Raw genomic sequence first — 12,296 nt, 5'->3', positions numbered from 1 at the left:
AAATACAGTAAGAGGAAAAGTTAAGGGAGGAAGCAAAGAAACAAAGAGAGTTTGACGAGGAAATGGCACACAAGAGAAGGCAAAGAGGACGCAACATTACTCGCATAGAGAAAGAGTTAATGGAACCTAATGCAGTAGTGGCATGGGAGGACATAGAGGAGTTCTTCCCAACACAAGTACCAATGCCAGGACCCTCTAGGATAGACTTAGAAGATCATTTCGATATAGGGACTATTGGAGACAGGATTAAGAAAGCTTATCAGGAGATGAGGACAAAAATTGAATCGAGAAATAAAGGGAAAGACGACCGATTTGAGGGAACTCAGTCGCGAGGCAAAGAAAGAGGTCTGTTTAGCCTCGAGCATAGAGCTTTGTCTTTGGACAAACTAACGTTAAACAGAGACGAGAAAGAGGGAAGTCACACAAGTTGGGGACAAGATATTTCAGACGAAGAAAGAGAAACTTTCTCTGGGTAGGAGGAAGCTAGTGCATGTGGTCCTGAGGGGTGTTCTCCGACAGAAAGGGAAGTAAAATGGTTGGATCTGGACCTACCTAAATCGAGGACACCAGAGCCCCTGGCACAGACAGATCGACCTAAAAGGTGACCTTTTAGTGAGAGGGGAGACTCCCCACCTTATGTGAGTATGCTAAGGTCATTACCAGGACGAAGACTGTGTGGAACCATTTTCCCTGCTATGGACAGACAGACGATGGGAGACAAGTGCGATTTTGGGATTTCACAGTTCCATTTGTTGGGAAAAAAGAGAGGCCAGTCTACAGTATATACCGTGGCCCCAGATGGTTAAGCATAATTTATGGTGTAACCTCCCGAGTTTAACTTCGGGTGGTGGAAAATGGATCTATGAATTAGAAGAAATGACATGAGGAAATATGCTAGCCACATTAAGGATCTTCTAGCGGCTCTCCTTGGGGAGAGGGCTGACGACATTTGGTCGAGAGCAGGATACGCGATGTCACCGCACAGAACACAGCGCACGAGGGAGCGCCATTTCATAATTGTAGAGTGGCGGCCTGGAAAGCGTTTTGAGTACAATATCATGATATGTCAGATATGGGAGTCATAATGGCACGAAAGATGCAGGAAGGGGAGGATCCGCTTGTTTACATTCAGAATTTCCAAGAGCAGTGGTCTTTAGAAATGCCGGAACCGTGGGGAAAATCTATACCTGTATGTTATCATGTATTATGTCAGGGATTACCATATAGCGTACAGAGACAGCTCAAGAAGCTGGTGGGTATGGAGGCGAAACCATGGCCAGAAATACAGCTGCCCATTGCGCATCATTGCCAATTGTTGCAGGAGAAAGCTAAGCTAGTACAGAAGAAGCTATTGAAGTATGCTATAGAAGGGGCGATGTTAACTAGTGAAGGGCCAGGATCACAACAAGCAACAGGCATGCCGCAGGTGAATAACCAACAACAGTTTGATCAAGGAGGGAACAGATTCATGCCAAGAGGTTGGGGAAGTTTCCACGGAAGAGGAGGCTTTCAGAATAATCAAGGGAATTTTCAGAGTAACCAAGGTGGTTTTCAGACTATGCAGAATGATAATCAAGGCATGAAGGGAGGGCAGATCACAAGACTCCCTCCTTTATGTTGGACATGTGGAATGACAGGACATAGAGCACGAACATGTGGAAGCCAAGGGTATGTACAGAATGGGCAGTTCTCAAGAGTGGGGACCGCTTATCCTCCTGCATGTAGCTCACAAAGTAGGGACGGGTTCGCCCAAGATCAGACAGTGTATCAAGCACAAGCGCTGAGAGTACAACAGGCTTTGCAACCACAGCAAGCACCATGGAATCCGCCACAAGGGCAGTCACAGCACGCACCTATGGAGATACAGAAGAGCGCAAACACAGGACAGTTATTGACTCCTAGGATAGGGGTGTCACTGTCAACGGTGGGAATCCTTTCACAGGCACCAGAATAAGTATGTACCCACAATAGGACAGCTCACTGGGTGATTTGATGTGTTTGGTACTATCTGTGACTCCCAATCCTCAAGAGGAACCGAGGGTTGACGTCACTATAGGAGGCAAATCTTTTAATTTATTTAGTAAATACTGGTGCAACTCGCTCATGGATACGAGAGGGAACATTTTCATTATCAGGAATTCCATGAATGCTCAAGGATTGTCAAGAGCTACAAGTAGAGTTCCTTTTATTGAAAAATGGTCAGTCTCTATTGGAGAATGTGATATGTCTGTTCCATTGTTGTATTCACTGCAGACACCAGTTAATATACTGGGCCGAGATTTAATGACAAAACTAAACATGATGATTTCTTTCACTGATGAAAGCATAGTGTGTTCAATGCCAGGAATACATTGTTTAACCATAGGCAAACTTATTATGGCATTTACAGGGAAAATAGCCATACGAGGAGTACCATTAGAACCAGAAGTGTTTCACTATGGGGTACGCATTTTGTTAACATGGCTACCTGGTATCGTGGGTAAGACTATGAGAATACCTGATCAATTTCTCTTTAGGCCAGAGATTCCCATGGACGAAGAGGGGGGAGAGGTCTTTCCCTTAGAATTGCAAGCAGCTGTAGTGGGAGCGGAATTGGCCATGCTCATAGGATTTGATGATGATGGCAGATCATGGAGTACAGTGATCGCTATTGGAGAGTGTTGCAGATTGACTGATGTCACTGATGAGGACATATTTAGAGATGACCCGTCAGACGACGAAGTGATATTTGAGATGAGCATTACATATTGAGTTAGGGCAGAAAGATGCAAGGTTCCACAGAAAATAATTATAGTGCGAGAGCGTCCTGCATTTTTTTATGAAGATATGGCAAAAGTGGCAGTTTCTTTATGGACTACAGGCCCCTATGACATATTAAAGGGGGTTGGAGAAGTCAAGATCAAACTGAAGCCAGGAGCAATTTTACCTCGAGCAAGGCAGTATCCCATGTCTCCAGAGGCAGAGGGTATTTTTAAGATGATATCCACCATGATGGATCAAGGCCTTTTAGTGATGTCTGAGTCACCATGCAATACAGCAGTGTACCCTATCAAAAAACCTAAGGGGGGGTGTGGCATTTAATTCAGGTTCTGCGCCTGATTTACCAGATTGTAGAGGCTGAGTTTCCTCTAGGTCCTAATCCAGCAAAGATCCTATGTAGTATCTCTGTTGAGGCACAATGTTTCACTGTGATTGACTTGAAAAATGCCTTTTTTTCTCAATCATGTTGCAAAAAGATTCTCAGGATCTGACGTCATTTACGTTTCATCAGACTAAGTCCAAAAGCACAAGGGTGCCCCAAGGGTATTGTGAGTCTCCATCGATTTTCAATAGTGTCCAGCAGATGGACTAAAGCAATACTGATTTGCCAAGTGTTCTGTTGAAATACGTGGATGATAGTTTGGTCTGCAGCACATCAAAAGAAGAGTGCAGATGTGACTCAGTTCAGCTATTGATTATACTAGCAGGGAAGGGATATAAAGTGGACAAAGAGAAATTGCAGGACTGCCAAGAATAGGTGTTATATACAGGACAGTTAATCTCGCATGAAGGAAAGAAAGTTACTCCTGAACGGGTTGAGGCAATTTTGGAAACAGCAAAACCGCATACAATAAAGTAAATGCAACAGTTTTTAGGACTGTGCAATTATGTCAGAGCATGGCTATTTTGATTATAGTTCTTACACAAAACCCTTGCTGCAAGCCCTGAAAAAGTCACAGCAGAATCAGGAAGAGATTGTTTGAACTGAGGAAATGGAGGAAGGGTTTGATGAGTTAAAAAAGGCAATCTGCACAGCACCAGTTTTAGGGATTCCCAATTATTCAGAGGAATTATTTTTATTTTTGTACACGAATGGAACAGTCATGACAGCAGTGCTCACGCAGAGAACTACGTTGGGGTGCAAGGCTTTAGCATATTACAGTGGGCTTTTGAATCCAGTAATGAGGTGTACCTTCCCTTGTGAACAATCTTTAGCAGCCGCTGTGTTCACTATTGAGAAGTCTTCCAGCGTAGTAATGGGGTGTTCCATGACGTTGTTTGTTGAACATGCTTTGTTTGCTGTTTTGGAGAAACCTAGAAGGTACACTGACATCTCAAAGAGTTTCTGCTTATAAGGTGGTTATATCAAATCCAGCGATTAAAATAGTCAGATGTAAAATGGGGATCCCTGCCACGTTTGTAGCTGAACCACTGGCAGAGGAAGAGCTGGCAAATGACTGCTCGAATTATTAGGAATTTTATGATGAGATCCCGAGTGTGAAGGGAAACGCTCTAGCAGCAGGGGAGATTCTCTTTATTGATGATTCCTCGAAGATTGATCAAACTGATGGGCAAAGATATTCAGGTGATGCTGTGGTAAAACAAAGGGCTAACAGGGAATTTGAAGTAGTGACAAGTGTACGATTACGGTCTCACTTTTCAGCACAGGCTACAGAATCAGTGGCGCTGATTGTCGCGCTCGAAAAACATGCAGACCAGGAAGTAACGGTGTAGAGTGACTCTGCCTACCTGATGTCAACAGAACACGCTTGGCTAGCATGTTGGAAAAGGAGGGACTACCTCAGAGCAGACGGCACTGCACTGGAGCATGCCGCCTTATTTGACAGACTTATTTATGCACTATAACTCCCAGTAGCCATTGCGGTAGTTAAGTGCGCAACGCACACTAAGAGAGCAGATTTAATTTCACACGGAAACCAAGCTGCAGAGGAGAAGCAAAAAGAGTTGCATATTCACTTGATATAATGAGCTTTTTTTTAAATAAAATATCTATTTTCAAAAATGTTAGGTAATTGAACAACATATTAACAGAAAATTAAACAGAATACACATAACACATCACATTGCATTACATAGGCAAATAAATGAAAAGCAATGCAAAGCATGAAGAAGCATCACGACATTCTAAAGAACTTAAACAAAATTTGCTCCCTCCTATTTTGTTAAAAAAAAACACCTAAGCAAAACTCCTTGTATGGAATCTCTAACACAAAACAACACAAACAAAAAACACCACAAAGACACTTCACAGACCGAACAAAACAAAAACAACAACAGGAATGGGGAATCCTCAATCAATGCACATCACCAGTCTGTGGGGCCAGAAACAGCTAATCCCCAAATACTCAACCACCATATAAATCATTAAACGGTGTCCAAAGAGCTAGATATCGATCTTCTCTGCCCTGTCTCACACACATCACCTGCTCAAAGTCCGATAAAACTAATATATCATTAATCAATTTCTCTACTCTAGGCTTTTTCCTTGTCTTCCACACCATTAATACCTGTTTCACTGCAACCACAAGCACTTTATCAATCCACTGGCCATATCTATGAGCAACCATGCATCGCCCCTTTCCTGATAAAAGCAATACCTGCATAGGCATCCTAGGAATATTTATGGACAAAACCGCATCCAATCTATCCAAAATTTCCACCCAGAAGTTCAACACCCGAGAACAAACCCACAACATATGAATCAGAGTCCCTTTCTCCTTCCCACATCCCCAACACAGATCATCATTCGATAGACCTAATTAACACATTCGAAATGGAGTCCAATACAGACGTCCCAATATTTTCAAGTGAATTAATCGCAACTTAAGATCTAATTTACTCCTATATCCCACACTCCACATATTTTCCCACTCCTTCTCTGTAATATCACATTCTAATTTCTGTTTCCACTTCTCCAGCACTTTCTTCCCAGAATCAGCAACCGTAGAACATATTGGCATCAAGTTAATATAAGTGCTCACCATACGTGGCAACGACATAAGAATCTCGCTACCCGACGACACCTCTTCCAATGGCTTCGCCAACATTGCCAACCTCTCACTAAATAGCGCTTTCAATGTCACAAATCTACTCATTTCCCTCCTGGCTAAATGAAACCTCCCTTGCAACTCCTCAAATGATAATATTTGACCATACCATATAACATCCCTGATACACAAAATTCCCTTTGAGATCCAACTTCTCCAGTATAAAGGTTTATTGGCAACTTGCAAGCTTGGATTAAGCCAAAGAGAAGCTCCATAATGAAGATACACATTCCCCTGAAAAATATTCAACCACCAAATCAAAATTTCTAGAGTCACAGTAATAGTCGGTAGCTTACTATCTCTCCCAGGTAACTTACCCATGGAAGTAATAGCATTCAACTGAAAACCATTCAGTTTACATCTTTCAATTAATACCCAAAAGGGTTCCGATCCAACCCCCAATGAAAAATAGTGTGCTGCCTTTTTCAATAGAAACCCTTTATAGTAATTCTCCAAGTTAGGGTATCCAAAACCTCTGCATTAAATACAATGCATCAAAATGAACTTTGGAATTCTTGGTCTCTTCTTTTCCCCCCACAGAAAGTTCTGAAAAACCCGATCAATACTAGCTAGCGCCTTCTTTGAAAACTTCAAAGGCAAAGACTGCATGACATAAAGTACCTTCGGTAAAAGAGACATCTTAATTGCATAGATTTCTGCCCAAATCCCCATCGGTAAACGCTCCCATCTCCTAACATCCTTCTTCAAAGTAGTTATTAACTTCTCCACATTGAATTCTACCACTTTTTAACATCTCTAGTCAGGTGTAAACACATAGATATTTCACATAAGATTCATTCCATCTACAATTTCAATCCGAAAAATAACCCCTTCACAAGTTCTAGCAATCGGAAACACCTCAGTTTTATCCCAATTAATCTTATGCCCCAACAATGTACCCACTTTACCAAATATATTTTTTAGAACTACACTACCCTGTGCAGGATATGCAAGAACCACCACCATATCATCTGCATATGAAAGGACCTTAACTTCAACGTGACCAAACATTAGACCTCTAATACCCCGTTCCCCACGAATATATGCCAACAATGGTTCCAAGGTGAGCTTGAACAGGTAGGGCGACAAGGGACATCCCTGTCCCGCCCCCGGCTCAGCTCAAAGGCCTCAGACAATACATTATTCACCCAAATCCTTGCCATAGCACCACCCTGAAGACAACTAATTATCCCCAGAAACCCACTCCCAAATCCCATTCTTTCCATTGCAAACTTCAAATATCTCCAACTCACCCTATCAAACGCTTTCTCTGCATCCATAAAAGCCAATGCTGTAACCAAAAGTTCCTTCTGCTGTAAACTCATTATGTCAACCAAAGTTCTTATCTTATCATATCCCAATCTGTTTCTCATGAGCCCCACTTGAGACCCATGGACCAGTTTCCCTATACATGTTTCCAACCTATTTGCCATGACCTTCGCAAATATCTTTACATCCACATTCAGTAATGAAATGGGCCTATAATTACTACAATTCCTATGATCCTTCCCCTCTTTTGGAATCAAGGTAATCATTGCCTCACACATTGATTGACACAACTCACTGTCACACACAAACATATTAAACAACCTACATAAAACAGGAGCTAAATAAGTTTTAAATATCCCATAATACTCCACAGGAATACCATCCATTCCCGGAGACTTACCTACCCCAAGTTGCTCAATAGCCCGCAAAACCTCATCCACTTCGATTTCCGTTTCCAATTCCCCACTCTCTTCCATTGTCAACCTAGGAATATCTAAATTCACAAAAAAATCCTCCGATTCCATCTGGGAAGGAAAAACATTTTCCGAAAATAATTATTCATAAAATCTCTTAAAACATTCACAAATATCAATATTTTTCACCATCACCTCCCCATGTTCACTCACAATACTATGAACAAATGGCTTCTCTGTCATCCCATTCAATCTACCAGCAAGTAACTTCCCACTCCTATCCCCACACTCCCAACATTTTTGCTTCATATAGAAAGGACCTTTCTCAGCTAATAAGTCAGTCTGACTCCTCTCGACTTAGACAAATGACAATTAGAGACTTCTTTACGAAATCTTGAACTAAGCAAAATGTGACTGTCTTCACTCACCAAATGAGTCTCCTGCAGAAACACAACATCCACTTTTGCTCTCCACAATCTGCCATAACTATTCTACGCTTAAGCGGGCAATTCAGTCCTTTGACATTCCATGTCAAAGCCGTTAGTGTACCCATCACATTAAAGTAACCTACTCAATGTCGAATTCCCACCAATAAACCAAAATAGTATCTTATAATTCTGTGCCATCCACTAAACAAGAAAGCAGTAAAGTCAAGTAATGCTACAAATTGTCAAGAACTGAGCATTCCAACCCACTACCATGCCATATAGAGGATCCCCAACAGGAAACGAAATACAAAGACACAACAGTAGACCAACAAAAACACAGAAACACAAACATAAACCCTCAAAAATACCAAACCATTGTACAATCTGAAACCCAATTCCAGATTCATCATGAGCATACGACCCCCCCATACATAATGCATTCCAACCCATCTCCTACAGAATCCAAGCACGTAAATCTGAATTATAAACAAAAATTCCCTCTCCCCATTTCAATCCAACAAATTCTACTTAATAACCACACTATACCTCACACACAATCCCATAACATACCCCAGTAGTGTGCTTTTATACGACTGATGTGAAAGAACCATGCCATCCTGCTAAAGTGTCGCTGTGATAACCTAGGTATCACCGGTCAGGCCCTGGTGTGGCTGACTTCCTTTCTCTCTGACTGACCCTCCCAGGTCCAACTTGCGTCCTTCCTCTTTGCTATCTTTTTCTCTACCTGTGGTGTCCCCAGGGGTCTAACCTCTCTCCCTGGCTGTTCAAACAATACCTGGCACTCCTTGCGCACTGCATTGCTGCTCTCTACCCCAACTTTCAGTGCTATGTGGATGACACTCAGCTCATTTTCAGGCTACCTTCAGCCACCTCTTCCCCGTCCCTCATCTCTTACTGCCTGTCTGCTATCCAGGAGTGGTATGTCGCCAATGACCTCTGCCTTAAGGCCAGTAAGACTGAGATTCTCCTCATCAGCACACTCACTCCCCCCTTTCCTGTAGCTCTCTGGCCAGCCTCTCTTGGCCGTCTTCCAGCTCCCACCTGCAAGGCTAAGAACCTCGGGGTCATCTTCGACTCCACACTCTCTTTCTTCCCTCACATCTCTGACGTCTCTAAGAAGACACACTACCAGCTGCACCTCCTCCAAGGTATTCATCCTTTCCTCTCCTTCCCCCAGAAGCCCACTGTCTCCATGCTGGACAATTGCAACAGCCTCTTTCTTAATCTGCCTGCTTCTACTCTACGCCCTCTGCAACTCATCCAGAACAGGACTGCGAGACTTGTCCTTGGCCTCAAGCCCAGGGATCGTATCTCTCCAGGACTGAAATCTCTGCACTGGCTCCCAGAGGCTGCGAGGATTAAGTTCAAAACCCTCTGCATCATCCACAAGGCCTTCTGGGGCCTGGGGCCTCAATACACTCAACTCTCTCGTCCTAAATATCTTCCCTCTCGAGTTCTTCGCTCATCCGCCTCCAACTCCTGCAGGGTCAGGGGCTTCTCCAAGCAACAAGTTGGTGGTAGATCTCTCTCTTCGGGTGGGGCCTCACTCTAGAACAGCCTCCCCGCCTCCCTGAAACTTGAGGAGAACCATCTTCGGTTCCGGAAGCACCTAAAAACCTTCCTCTTTGCTTCTGCTTTCTCTCCCCCTCTCCCCTGCTGAAGTCCTGGTTGATACTGAGACTGCACGGGTTACCTGGCCGCCCATCTGATCTTGGACCCAAGCCCTGCCAGTTGTATGCTTGCGCTGCCTTCCTGGCAACCCCTGCAACTGGTGACTGTTTTCTGTGTCCCCACAGTCCCCAAACTAGTACTTATGTCTGCACTCACCCTGCACTTGCCACTAGCTGGCCGTTCTTTATTTATTTGTTATTATTTTATTATCCCATGTACTGCACTTTCCCCTACCTCCCCACCGCACTTTTCTTTTCCCACTCCCTTGCACTTGCGCGATCTGAAGGACACCTTGCCTAGTAAGATAGTTGTCTGTCTTCACTCTGTTCTCCCTCCCTTGCCTGATCGCGCCTTGAAACACTTGTGTATAGGCACATTATAAATGTCTTATCATATCATATCAAAGAATGGTGGGGATGATGATTGTGAATGAAAGTCTTAACCATTTGTCAAAAACACAATTGATGGAAGTTCAAGGTGGAGCCCCACAGGATGAGAAAGATATGTGGACACAGAAGGGGTGTTCTTTATCCCCTTCTAAGGCACTGTGGGGACAGGAAAGCAGTGGTAAACGGGTGATGACTGTAGCCTTATTAAGTGTGGCGTTAGAACAGCTACACTACCCAGCGCATGTCTCTAGGAAAACCCTTGCAGCAACCATTGCCGAGGACTGGTTCGTACCAAACCTGTTAGAACACGTTTTTTTTTTGTTGTAAATTGCATCATATGTCAAAAGTGTACTGCTGGGCACACATTGCGAACAGTCAGAGAAGTTATTCCTCGACCAAATGGTCTTTTTCAGCATTTACATATCGACTATGTTGATATGCTGCAGGTCTGTAATGGATATAGGTATATGATACTGGTGGTGTGCCCCTTCTCTAGGTGGATTGAGGCTGGTCCATGCACACACCCTGACACCACTTGCGCCGCAAAGTTTTTAGTCTGAGAAGTATTTCCTAGATGGGGAATATGTGAGGTATTGAGATCAGACAATGGCCCACATTTTGTAAATGTGTTTTTTGAGCAAATAAGTTTGTTATTGAGCATTAAGCACAAGTTTTCTCCTGCTTATCACCCGCAAGTGAACGGCGTATGTGAGAGACTCAATGGTCTGCTCAAGGAAAGGATAGCCAAACTGAAATTAACGTTGAAAAAAGGAGGGCTGCTTTCCCTGCCCCTTGCATTATATGCATTGAGGAATCAACCAGGCTCTGACCATCACCTCACACTCCATGAGCTAGTAACGGGGAGGCGAATGAGAACGCCTATCACTCCTGCATCGAGGACTAGAAGTGATGCCCAGAAAACAGCAGAATTGTTATGAAATGAGCTACGTGCTTATTTTACATGTATGACCACAAATATCTGTGTCATTTCAGAACAAGTCAAACGGACGGGGTGTCGGTCTCAGAACACAGATAAAGACCATATAGCAACCAGATCTGAGGAACTACCTGTAGCTAGACTATTTCCAGGTGACAAAATTCTAATTAGGAATTTTACGTGTAAATGGCACAAGCCCAGATTTAATGGCCCTTGTGAAGGTACTAGGGAGACGCGCATGGATGCACCTGGGGACGTTAAAGTCTACACTGGAGAGACTACTGCACCCCCACCCCATTCGGAAGCAAACCACAGAGAAGAAGTTCAGCACGTACAGACTAGATCGATGACGACGAAGGTAGGACGACGCAGAGACTCCCAAGTAGACAGAGGGAAAGTATGCACATTGGAGTGTGGTTCTTCCCAGACACTTTGTAGCTGCTAAGCAAGGAGTGAAAAAGCTATTGTTCTTGAGCCATAGGAGTTTGCTAAATATGGACTGTGAGGCATTAAGATCCTGAAGAAGAAGAAAAATGCCAAATCACGAATTCCTTTTCGACAGCTGGAAGAGGGAGCAGTTTCCCGACTCTTTTCTCAACGAGTTTCTCTTTGGAGGCAACCATGGTGGTGTCTAATGGCAACATTCATTGGATCATTTTTTGTGTTTTCGTCTTCATTGTTCGTGCATATCCTGCGCTGGTTGGGAGAACTAGTGACATTCACATATTTTTGCGTGATCTTAAAAATGGTCCTATTGTGAGGAGACTGCTCAAAGCCATTATCGAGCAGATCCTCCAGCTGCCTGAGTTTTGCACGGAAAGCACAGATGGTCCTATCTGAGGAAGCTGCCCACAAACCGCTTGGCGTGATCTTTTATTTTCTGCTCCAGAAACATCCTCACCTTGTTGGATGACATAAATTGGCTGGTACATGAGATCCGCAAGCAGATTCGTCAACTACCCGAGCACTGACAAACTTGCCTGATTAAAAGTTATTTTTTCCTTCCTTAAATGTAATCACAGGCAAGATGGCAAATATTGATAGTAACAATAATAATGTGGCAAACAATGAGAGATCACAGCGATGTGCGAGAAGACACTGTTGCTGGAGTTGGACGTATTGTTACGTGATATATACATGTATTATATGTATCATTATCATTCTGTTTCTCACAATCCACACTGTTTATTATATTGGTCCAAAGAGAGAAGGGGTTCCCATGTATTGATATTGATATTTTATTTCTATCGCGCTCATACACAAGTGTTTCCGAGCGCAACTAGGCAAGGGAGGGGAACAGGGGAGAACAAAACAGCAATCTTACTAGGCCCAGTGACATT

This window comes from Ambystoma mexicanum, chromosome 2p (assembly GCF_040938575.1).
Source record: "Ambystoma mexicanum isolate Mex_15411 chromosome 2p, UKY_AmexF1_1, whole genome shotgun sequence".
NCBI lineage: Eukaryota > Metazoa > Chordata > Amphibia > Caudata > Ambystomatidae > Ambystoma > Ambystoma mexicanum.
Note: the sequence above shows the minus strand (reverse complement) of the source record.